The 12,065-nt window shown below is 44.0% G+C and overlaps 1 protein-coding gene across 2 annotated transcripts in view; it reads right to left on the bottom strand.

Annotated features, from left to right (window-relative positions):
- PROSER2 (proline and serine rich 2) overlaps positions 1–7,432 on the bottom strand; it is a 44,054-nt gene extending 36,622 nt beyond the window's left edge. Inside the window, exon 1 of one of the 2 annotated variants that reach the window (XM_040343389.1) lies at positions 7,332–7,432. The gene's annotated coding sequence lies outside the window, so the exon portion shown is untranslated. Of the gene's footprint in view, positions 1–6,716; positions 6,872–7,331 lie in introns of those variants that run through there. The other variant, XM_040343391.1, reaches the window with a different exon arrangement.
- Positions 7,433–12,065: the final 4,633 nt, after the last annotated feature.

Genomic DNA, 12,065 nt, shown 5'->3' with positions numbered 1-12,065 from the left:
CAAGGGGACTGTAGAGTTGGGCGGGGAGTCTACTGACATCACAACTCCACCCACTGAGCCCCTGGAGAACAGACCCACCCACAGAATCTTCAGTTTTTCGGGTCATATAACAGACAGAGGGGAAACATTTGACAGGTAAAGATACATACAGGAGGCATGGATATCCTTATAGATCAGCACTATGGCAGTAGTAGAAAGGATGAGAGTGGCTTTACATCCACTTTAAGGCATATTTGAGGACTAATTACATAATTTGTCTACACCAGACTTTGCCAACTTTTTTTTTTTTTTTACCTTGGAGGAACCCTTAAAATCATTTCAGGTCTCAAAAAACCCTTCTAAAAAAATGATTAAACCTCAATCTCCTGATTATAATTGCTGTAGAACATTTGAAATAAAAGAATAAGACATACCTAACATATTTGACACCCAGGGCAGGTCATTTTTACCATCTCTCTGTGTTCTATACAACAAAATAATTCTTTATAATAATCTTCAAATAAATCCAATGCCATGTCCTCTTTTATTCAGCATGGTAGTACCCCTGAGGATTGGTGGCCAGTGTAAGTGGGAGCTCAATTAATATCCTTCCCCCCCAGAAACCTCAAGAGGAACCTCAGGGTTCCACAAAACCTTAGTTGAGAAAGGCTGCTCTACACACTCTACTGCCCATCTCAGCAAGGGTTTTGTGGAACCATGGGGTTCCTGCTGGGGTTGTTGTGGCTTCTTGAGCAGAGGACAGTGGTGACCTTATCTCCCACGTACAATGTCCAGCAATACCACTATTAAGACTTCTATGGTAAGGGATCATTCCTGCACTGACCACCAATGTTGGGGGGGGGGGGGGGATGAGACACCAGAATTTTCACTGCCTACAATTCTTTTCGTCATACCAGAATCATTTCAATTCCAGATTATTAATGGAAGAAAGAAAATGTTGTGAAATACTGTAAAAAAAAATATTTATCCTGTGTGCCAAATAGCCTAGAAGCACCACATTATTTTTTTCCCCATTTAAAGTGATAGTAAAAGCTTTTTTTTATCTTATAACAAACATGTCATACTCACCTGCTCAGTGTAGTGTTTGCCCTGATCCTCCTCTTTCCAGATCCCTCGCCAGCGATCTTGCCCCCCCCCCCCCCTCATGCCAAGTGCCCCCAGAGCAAGCAGTTTGCAATAAGGCACCCAAGCAGGCTTGTTCCCGGGCTGTGGCTCTGTGTGTCCATTTATACACAGAGTCGCGGCCTGGCCCTGTCCCCTCTCTCTCCTCATTGGCTCACCGGCTATGATTGACAGCAATGGGAGCCCATGGCTTCCGCTGCAGTCTCAGCCAATGAGGAGAAATTTGCTATATGTAGGGCCAGCTTAAAGGGTTTGTAAAGGAATTTTTTTTTTTATCTTAATAGCTTCCTTTACCTTAACCTCCCTGGCGGTATGATTCTTTCAGAAAAAAGATGCTGAAAGCGGTACCATTATTTGCAAGGAAATTTGGCGTTTTATACTGTAGGCCTGTAATTCTTAGGAATAACTCACTTAAATCTGACCAAACCAGAGTCTAATAGGCATCCCGGGTATGACATTTTTTTAAAAAGAAAATTATAAATTATAATATAATAAATAATAATATAATTCTAATAAAAAATATTCAATAATGTAATCAACTCAAAATCACTGAAATTTGCTCAGTTGCAGAATTGTCGCTGTCATTTTTTTTTTTTTTTTTATGACGAATTTCCCCACAAATCACTATCGCTCAATTCTGCAAGCGATTATAATTTATTATCGCTGTTTTCTAGCTGCTCTAAAACCATTTTTGACATAAAGAGACACTTTTGGTTGCTATGGACAATCTACAGTTTGCAGGCAGAAAGAACAGTTTTTATTATATAAAAGTACATGCAGGGCACTGGACAGACCACTAGGGACAAGGGGGGGTGTGTATTTTTTACATACAGTACTGTAATCTCTAAGATTACAGTATACTGTATGCAAGGTGTTTGTTTACGTTTTTGAATTTGGCGCCGTTCTCCGCTCCCGTGCGTCGTAACGTCGCAGGGAACGGAGATCGGCGGCACAGGAGGACGCTGTGTGAATCGAGCGAGGTCCCGCTCGCTCACACAGCGCGGTGGCATCGCTGGATCCAGGGACAAGGTAAGTAACTTTGTCTGTTGCTGCAGCGAGGCAAGCCCGAGTCTGACTCGGGGTTACCGCTTTTGGTATGAAAATCTCACCCCGAGTCAGACTCGGGAATACCGCCAGGGGGGGTTAATGCAGTGCTGTTTTCATGTCCTCATTGTTCGTTTTTGCTCTCAAGTTGCTGTAAATTCTTCTCTGATCCACACCTCCTGGTTGTCGGTTTCCTGATAACCACAGTACTGGGAGCTTTCTCTCTGTGGTCGCTAATCAAGGAGGTTTGATTACTGTGTGTCTGAAACCCCTCAGCACCAATCAGTTTCGTTTTCCAAACCATCACTGCCCTGTATTGGCTCTGTGGCTCTGTACAGCAGAGGCAGGAAACAACATGCAAAAACGAAACTAGAAACTACAGGTACATTATATGATTGATTGTTATCTATTTTTAATCGTTTTTAAAAGGAATCAGTTAACTATTAGGTCTCTATACCCTGTAAACATTAATTTCAGCAAAAAAAAATATTTTTATTTACAACTCCTTTAAGTTCAGAGAACTGTCAATATTTTGATCTTTCCCCATACATGAACCAAGCATGTCTATGCAAAGTATATTGTACTGCTCTTCATTATCATCATACTACTAGGCTGGAACCTCTGGGCTAGTGCATCTTCTGAATTAACAGAACTCTCTCTGTAGAGAGATATAGGTAGATTCAGGTAGAGTTAGGCCGACTTATCAGTAGATAAGCCGACCTAACTCAGAATCTACGCCGACTTATGTTTAAGTGTATGCTCAAACAGAGATACGCTTAAACATATCTAGGATAAGACGGCTTGCGCCGTCCTATCTTAGGTTGCAATTTTTCGGATGGCCGCTAGGTGGCGCTTCCATTGCGGTCGGCGTAGAATATGTAAATGAGTTGATACGCCAATTCACGAACGTACGCCCGGCCGCCGCAGTCGATTTACGCCGTTTCCGTAAGGCATTAGCAGGCCTAAAGTTATTCCATCTATTAGGTGGAATAGCAATGTTAAAGTATGGCCGCCGTTCCCGCCGCGAGATTCAAATTCTTTACGTCGTTTGCGCAAGTCGTCCGCAAATCGGGATTTACGTTGTTTACGTCCACGTCAAAATCAATAGGCCCGTGCGGCGTACTTAGCCGCAATGCACACTGGGAAATGTAGGCGCATGCGCAGTAAAAAAAAGAACGTCAAAAACGTGAGGTCAAGCCTCATTACCATAAAACACGCCCCCCTCCAACACATTTGAATTAGGCGCCCTTAGGCACGCCGCATTTACGCTACGCCGCCCTAAGTAAGGAGGCAAGTACTTTGAGAATACAGTACTTGCCTCTCTTACTTAAGGCGGCGTAGTGTAAACACGCTAGGCTACGCCGCCTTAGATTTGCGCGCCCCTACCTGAATCTACCTAATTGATTATCCAACAAATCTGCTTTGGCTTACCAAGTCCCATAAAGACCAAATCCGTAACAAATTGAAAATAGTATCTTATATCTTGCTACTGAGGACACAAAGATAACCATGATCCGTGTTCCTACAGCCCAAGCATTATTGATAATTGACTGATTTTATGCATTTAGTAGTCACAAAAATGGAAACCCTACCACTATCAGGCCCAACTTTTAGGCTGGATTTACACTAGTGTGGTGCGAATTCCAGCTCTGCTATCTCTGCAAAAAGATAAGAGAGCTGTTCAGCAGATCATCTCCGTTTTAGCTGTGAATTTGGAAACCTGGGAGAGGGGAGGGGGGAAGTGTATTGAGGAGAATGAGAGAAATCCTGATGAGAAATGAACAAATCTGCGAATCAGATGAGTGCCCATAGAAGATAATGGGCCTGAATTCGCACCTGAGCCGCACCGCAATGCCTAGAAAACGCACACTTTTTTCAACAATGCGCAGTGCTAATGCATCTCACATATGTGAACCAGCCTCATTGAAATTAAGGTATTTAGAAATGTTCTGCGAATTCGATGCGCTTTAAGCCGCAACCAATTTGCATAGGTGTGAACCCGGCCTTAATGAATGTAATAAACAGCAACTCAAAGGGTACACTTTCCTAGAATTAAACAGATTATCAAGAATGAGCATAAAACTGAACTCCAGCAAAAAGCTAACACTTGAAATGCATACATGGGAGCCATTTAATCTGGCAAGGAACATACATTTTTGTTCATACAATTCTGTAATACCATATGGCTAAAACTAAATAATTTTTTTAGCATTTACATGTTTTGCACCAACAAAAAAAACACATTTAACCACTTGACAACCGGGCCTATTTTGGCACTTCTCTCCTACATGTAAAAATCAAAATTCTTTTGCTCGAAAATTAATCAGAAGCCCCAAACAGTGTATGTGTATATATATATATATATATATATATATATATATATATATATATATATATATATATATATATATATATATATATATATATATTTTTAGCAGACACCCTAGGGAATAAAATGGCGGTCATTGCAACTTTTTTTCTAGCACAGTATTTGCGCAATAATTTTTCAAACGCCTTTTTTTAGGGAAAATTAATAAAAAAACAAAACAATAAAGTTAGCCCAATTTTTTTGTATAATGTGAAAGATTATGTTACGCCGAGTAAATAGATACCTAACATGTCACGCTTTAAAATTGCGCACACTCATGGAATGGCGCCAAACTTCGGTACTTAAAAATCTCCACACAAGGGGAACGACCTGAATGAGGGAATATTGATATTTTCTGTGTTTTTGTTTTCTGGTATCTCACTTTTGCATTACTATTTATATTTTTTCTTTCATTTTAGATTATACAGCGACAACCTTGCTTGACCCTCGCTCTGATGAAGAGGCTCCACCCTATATAAGCCTCGAAACGTTGGCACGTCTGTCTTTACTGCAATAGACAGCTTTCTTAGGGGGTGTTTTCTATACGCAATTTTTTGTCGCTATTATATATTGTTTTCTATGTTTTGTTATTATCCTTGTAATTTTTGATGTTTAAAGTCGTTTGACCTCTGTATGCCCGGATTTGCTTGCCCCTTTTCTTGGTCATATTGGATGCTTTTACTACATTTTGTAACTTTGGCCTTGATGTGTTGTTCACCTTAACAACACTGAATAAAATTTGATACTTTGTGACAATATCATTGTTTACCAATCAATTTTTCACTTTATTTACAACCAGTCTCCCAATCTAAAAGTCCCACCGAGGAAACACAACCCCAATTTTGGGGTACACATATTTGTTAAAAATCTCCATAGGCGACGTTTTAATTGTTGCAGTCTGTTGCACACGCTCTAACGCACGCGATGATACCTCACATGTGGGGTTTGAACGGCGTTTACATATGTGGGCGGGACTTGCATGCGTGTTTGCTTCTGCTTGCGAGCTACCAGAGACAGGGGCGTTGAAGTAAAATATTTTTTTTTTTTTTTTTTACACTTTTTTTTTTGATCACTTATGGGGTCAATGAGACACAGCACCATTTGCTCCCACTGCTGTCAATCAAACTCAGTTAGCCAATCAGGAGAGAGAGAGAGGGTGGGGTCGGGGGTCAGCTCCGTGTCTTAATGGCTATATGGAGCTGCAGCCTCGGCTGCCTCCATAGCAAGCTGCTTGCTGTGGGGGCACTCAACAGGAGGGAGGAGCCAGGAGCTCCAGCCAAGGACCTATGAGGAGGAGGATCATGGCTGCTCTGTGCAAAATCATTTCACAGAACAGGTAAGTATAACATGTTTGTTATTTGAATAGGAAAAAAAAAAACACACTTTGTAATCACTTTAAGGCTGGCCATACACAGCAGGAACTGGCCGGGATTTAAACCATTAATGGGCAGGCTGAATGTACCAAGTTGATCGATTGAACAATACTGAAGAAATGGCTGCACTCCAAGATCCACCAAAATTCTTTTAATAAACGAACATCCCAAGGTTTACCGACAGATCAAATAGTAGACGCGTTTCACACACTAAAAGGTGCGCTTAGTCATTACTGATCGATTGAATAACTTGGGTACAACTAGCCTGACCGGATTCGCTTGTGATTATCACAAGTGGCTTCTAGCAATAATCACTGTATTCTCTCAGCGAGGACAGTCCCCCGTCCCCCTTAGGAAAGAAGACAATTGCCGATTTCCCTGTCGGCACTACCTGTGTTGATGGGAGAATTGTGCACTGGAAATCGGCAGCGGATTTGTGATCATCTGATGGTTGTGATCGGTTGCGGACGCTCAGCCAAAGACGCCGCTGCCCCCCATGGAGCGATTACATGCATTTAGGGACAAATGATCTGTCCCCAACGGTAGTAGATAGTTTGCGTTCTGAGCTGTTCATCTGTCCACAATTGCTCGCTGTGCGATTACATGCACTTGTCATTGATTTCAACAGGCTGATCGCAACCCCCACGATCCTTGACGCAGAAATCCGCTGCTTGCTTGCTGCGTACGGGTGAGACGTCCCATCGTACGTGAGCCTATACTCTCCTAACTTCTATAAACAGCCTGTAAAACATTGTCACTCCCCAGGAGAGATGCCTGTCACCGAGCTGTCAGATCCGTACACACCTTACCTATAGGAATATGACGCAAGCTCTGAAACTTGTCACACTGCCATACTGAATTCCAGGGAGTGCTGTATATAAACATCAGAAATATAAATAATCAGAAGGAAGCTACAGGTAGGTCTATCAGTTGGTATGTAGTATATTATAGCGTGGCACATCAGCAGGAAGCTACAGGTAGGTCTATCAGTTGGTATGTAGTATATTATAGCGTGGCACATCATTCATATTATATTGATCAGGACATTGGAGGGTGCTTTCCATTACAATACAAGTCTAAGGATGAAAACTGTCATAGTTACAGCAACAAAACTTTTCATGTAAAGTCATCAGAGAACAGAATAACCTTCCCCCCCCCCCCCCCCCCCCCCCAGACAGATCACCCTCTCCCCCAATACTGATCTGATATCATTATATGGGGCTGGAAGAGACATCTGCGACCTTGTACTGTCACATCACACCCAGCCTGCTGATCGGATCATGTCTCCTATGTTGTCCCTGTGTATTCCCTGTCTGCAGAGTGACAGCTCCGGATAGGACAGGTGTAGGGTCAGGACTCAGGACAGGTGTGATGGGACCCAGCGCACATCTCCGATCACTTCATACACACAGCAGACTACTCACCTCCGGTAGATCGCAGGCCGGCCGGTCACTGAAGGATCCGCTGATGACAAATCCGGGAGGTGAATGAAGCAGGTGGGACAGGGCGAGGTGTGTAGTACACACGGACGGGGCGGGGCCTGCTGTCAGAGGGGCGGGGCTCTCATTGCATTCCTTATCAGAACCTGGAACACAGCACAGAGAAGGAAGCTGCGTGACACCTAGTGGTGACTTTCAAGTATTGCACTCGACTGATTTAATCTAAAGAGTGGAAGACAGAACAGTGCCTGGGACTTATAGAGAACGCTGTATGAAGAAGGTCAAACTAAGGACAGATTTATAATGTAGCTGCCAGGAACATGCATACCCCAACTGTCCCTGATCTGAAGCAATGTCCCTCTGTCCCTCTTTCCTCCTCAGTTGTCCCTCGTATTGGTCTGATCTATATAAATGTAAATAAAATGCACTTTTTATCTCTCAAAAAGTGTTTTCCAGAGCTAAACCTTTCATCTGATTTCTAAATTGCTGCATTTGTAAATTCCAAAAGCCAATATAAAGGAATAGCAGTGGTAAAAAAGCACTCGTGGGTTTAATCAATCTTAATTTTTTGTAAAAGTCTCTTTTTAAGGGGGCATGGCAAGGGGTGTGTCCTATGCCTGTATACTTTTGCTGATAGGTGTCCCTCATTCCCATCTCAGAAAGTTGGGAGGTATGAACATGCACGCTCTGACTTTCTTACTTTCTCCACGGAGTCACTATCCCCAGTGCACAATGCCCTTCACAATGCCCAACTGAAATAGCTTAAAGCGGTTCTCCACCCTAAAGTGGAGTCCCGCTGATCGGAACCCTCCCCCCCTCCGGTGTCACATTTGACACCTTTCAGGGGGGAGGGGGGTGCAGATACCTGTCTAAAGACAGGTATTTGCACCCACTTCCGGCCCGGCATTCACGGGCAAAAGACGGGCATTCCGTCACATCCCGTCGCCCCCCCCCGTTGTGTGCTGGGAACACTCGGCTCCCAGCACACAGCGGGAGCCAATCGGCGGGGGCGGCGCGACTCGCGCATGCGCCGCAGGGAACCGGGCAGTGAAGCCGCAGCGCTTCACTTCCTGGTTCCCTCAGCGTGGATGGCGGGGGGAGCAGCAGAGAGACGAGCGATCGCTCGTCCTCTGCTGCGATCGGCGCTGGACTCCAGGACAGGTAAGTGTCCTAATATTAAAAGTCAGCAGCTGCAGTATTTGTAGCTGCTGGCTTTTAATATTATTTTCCCGTGGCACATCCGCTTTAAATCCCTTACCACCACTTTACCCCCTTTCCTTGGCGCAGTATGTAGTTGTACTCACTATACGCCATCTTGTTGTCTCAAATATTTTTCCATGTCCCCTCCTATGTTTTCGCATTGGGCAAAGGAGGCGGCAAGTTTTTGGAGGGCAACCTGGTAAAGATATTTGTCTTGACTCATAAAGCCAACATAGGGGGGTTATTTACGAACAGCAAATCCACTTTGCACTGAAAGTGCACTTGGAAGTGCAGTCACTGTAGATCTGAGGGGTAGATCTGAAATGAGGGGAAGCTCTGCTGATTTTATTATGCTGTTTTTTATTTTCCTTGGATGTCCCCCTCAGATCTACAGTGACTGCACTTCCAAGTGCAATTTCAAGTGCACCTTGCACTTGTAGGGGCAGATCCACAGAGCAAGTACGCCAGCGTATCTACTGATACGCTGGCGTACTTCCAAATTTCCTGCGTTGTATCTTTAGTTTGAATCCTCAAACCAAGATACGACGGCATCTGGGTAAGATCAGACAGGCGTACGGCTTCGTACGCCTTCGGATCTTAGATGCAATACTTCGGCGCCCGCTGGGTGGAGTTCGCGTCGTTTTCCGCGTCGGGTATGCAAATTACCGATTTACGACGATCCACGAAGGTACGCGCGGCCGTCGCATTTTTAACGTCGTCTGTAGTTGGCCTTTTCCGGCGTATATTTAAAGCTGGTATTTTGCGGCGTATAGATAGACTTGCCATGTTAAGTATGGCCGTCGTTCCCACGTCGAAATTTTTATTTTTGTTGCGTAAGTCGTCCGTGAATAGGGATGGACATAACTCACATCTAAGTAAAAAAAAATGACGTCCTAGCGACGTCATTTAGCGCAATGCACGGCGGGAAATTTTGGAACTACGCATGCGCAGTTCATTCGGCGCGGGGACGCGCTTCATTTAAATGAATCACGCCCCCTACCCGCCGATTTGAATTCCGCCGCCAGAAATACACTACGTCGCCGTAACTTAAGGCGCAAATTCTTTGAGGATTCGAAGATCCGCCAGGTAAGGTACAGCGGCGTAGCATATCTCTGATACACTGCGCCCATCTAATTATCTGTGGATCTGGCCCGTAGTTTGCACTTGTAGTGCAAAGTGGATTTGCCTTTCGTAAATAACCCCCATTGTGTTAGTGGCTCAGGAGAAGAGCTACAACATTTTCATGCACTAGTACCACTACCCTACTACCATGCATCAATGCACAGAATTCATACAGCTGTATGGAGGTTTTGCTGGAGATGTGAACAAGAACCTGGCACCATGCTACATATGTGGTGAGATTGTCCCCCCTTTCCCCCAATGGGATTTTTGGTCCAGGGTTTTTCAGACCTATAATACGTTCATTGATACACACTTATTGGGGAGTCCCCTGCCATAGCTCTGCTTTCTTTACTCCTAGGACCCTTCTCAGTGCCTGAAAAAGGGGCTCCTGCACTACTTAATTGTAATGCCCAGACATTGGAAATCTACCTCTGCCCCTACCATGGCGGTGTGGAGTGCTTAAAGTGGAGTTCCACCCATAAATATAACATTACATCAGTAGTTTTAAAAAAATGTCATTAGTCCTTTACGAAGAGAAAAAATTTTTTTTTTAGATGCCTTCAAAGTGTTGTTGCTAGGCAGAATAGTTAATCTTCCCACTTCCTGCACCTAGGTGCTTAATGCTTCCTAACCTACACTGCACAGACTCCTGGGAATGTAGTGGGTGTAACTTTCCAGGAGTCTGTGCATTCCCCAGTCTCAAAGAATCATGTGACTTGGACAGCACAGGTGCTGAAACCTGATCTGAAACCTATTACACTGCTTGTGCAGCACTGAGCATGTGCGAGATTTGCAAGGCTGAAATCCAGGAAGTCATACAGTCTGGCTTCATGATGCACACACTTAAGATGGCCCCAGTCAATTTCTATTTTATAAAGTGTCTAAATGCTGTAACAACCTAACACAACGGACCTTAGTTTACAGACTAACTTTACTAGAATACATTAAGCTTGTGTATTACAGGGGTATTCATATTTAAAAAGTGAAATTGTGGCCGGAACTCCGCTTTAATTGTACCACTAACAATGCTTGGAAGAAAACATTGAATGAGATCATGAGTTACTCTGCAACCAACATGTGGGGCATTTGGTTGTCATCTTGGGCTTGTTGCAATTTTGTGATATTATTTCTGGTGCACACAATAGAACTGACGGCAAGGGGCTGTATTTTCCCAGTCTAGTGCCCATTACCCAGTTCTCCTGTCTCCTCTTTCTTGCCTCCTCTATCCTTTCTTATTGCTGTCCCCTCTTTTGCTAATGTTTTCCACATTCCTTGCCAACACTATACTGACAATAACTAAGCTTGAAGGTATAGTATGAATATACACAGCTATGCGACTTCCACATGGCTACCAACCTGCCACAACAATCCATGATAGCCGTATATTGTACTATAACTTCCAGTTTTACACCCTGAGATCCCACTATGGTTTTTGACCAATACAGACTGTGACTGTATGATTTATGTGCCCTGATGTGTATAATGTGACTGTATGATATACTTTCTCACATTTTACAGTAATATGTATCTTTGACAAAACAATAAATCTTTATTCTAATAAAAAAAAAAAAATACACAGGGCTTTGCACATCAATAAATCCGCATTCAGATTGGCCACTGGGGCACCAAATGAGGGCTGGTAAAGCCACCGTACCTACAAGTACTGGGTGTTTCTCAGGTGCTCTGTCAGCAGAATAGGGCAATGAAGGTGGTGAGGTAGGCACTAACTAATAATATTTTGAGCCAATTCAGTGAAATGAGAGAAATAAATTACTTTAGAGTAGTCCTCTAGTACAGGGCTCAAAATTTCAAGTCTTGAGCCACTAGCCAGGCCTCAAGGGTTACTCGCCACTAGTTGCCCCACCCAACCCCTACCCCGGTCCGCCCCTAATTCTGCCGCTAATCATGCCCTCATAAATTATCTTGTGAAATGTTTTATGCAGAATTAAGTTACAAAAATATATATTAACAACAACTTTATCAGTTCCCCTCAGCACAGCCTTACCTGTGCCCAACAATGCAGCCAGGGGCGGACTGACCATTGAGTCACTCGGGCACTGCCCGAGGGCCCCATGTCACTAGGGGGCCCCATCAGAGTTGCCAGGCTCAGTAAAACCAGGGACATTATGTAAAAATCTATGTTTTTTTTACATCTGTCCCCGATATGTCTGAAACCAACATGCTTCTGATGTGAAAATCCAGAGATTTTAGCTGCCCCGCCTCTGCACTGCCTCCTGGCATGGTGGCCATCTGTAAGCCCAGGGGCCCCATAGTCTTCTATTGCCTGGGGGCCCATGAGTTGTCAGTCCGCCCCTGAATGCAGCCTCACCATGCCTACCATGGCAGCCTCACCATGCCCCCATTGCAGCCTCACCGCGCACACCATTGCAGCCTCAC

Source organism: Rana temporaria, chromosome 3, assembly GCF_905171775.1.
Source record: "Rana temporaria chromosome 3, aRanTem1.1, whole genome shotgun sequence".
Classification (NCBI taxonomy): Eukaryota; Metazoa; Chordata; class Amphibia; order Anura; family Ranidae; genus Rana; species Rana temporaria.
Note: the sequence above shows the minus strand (reverse complement) of the source record. Positions and strands in the feature narration are given on the sequence as shown.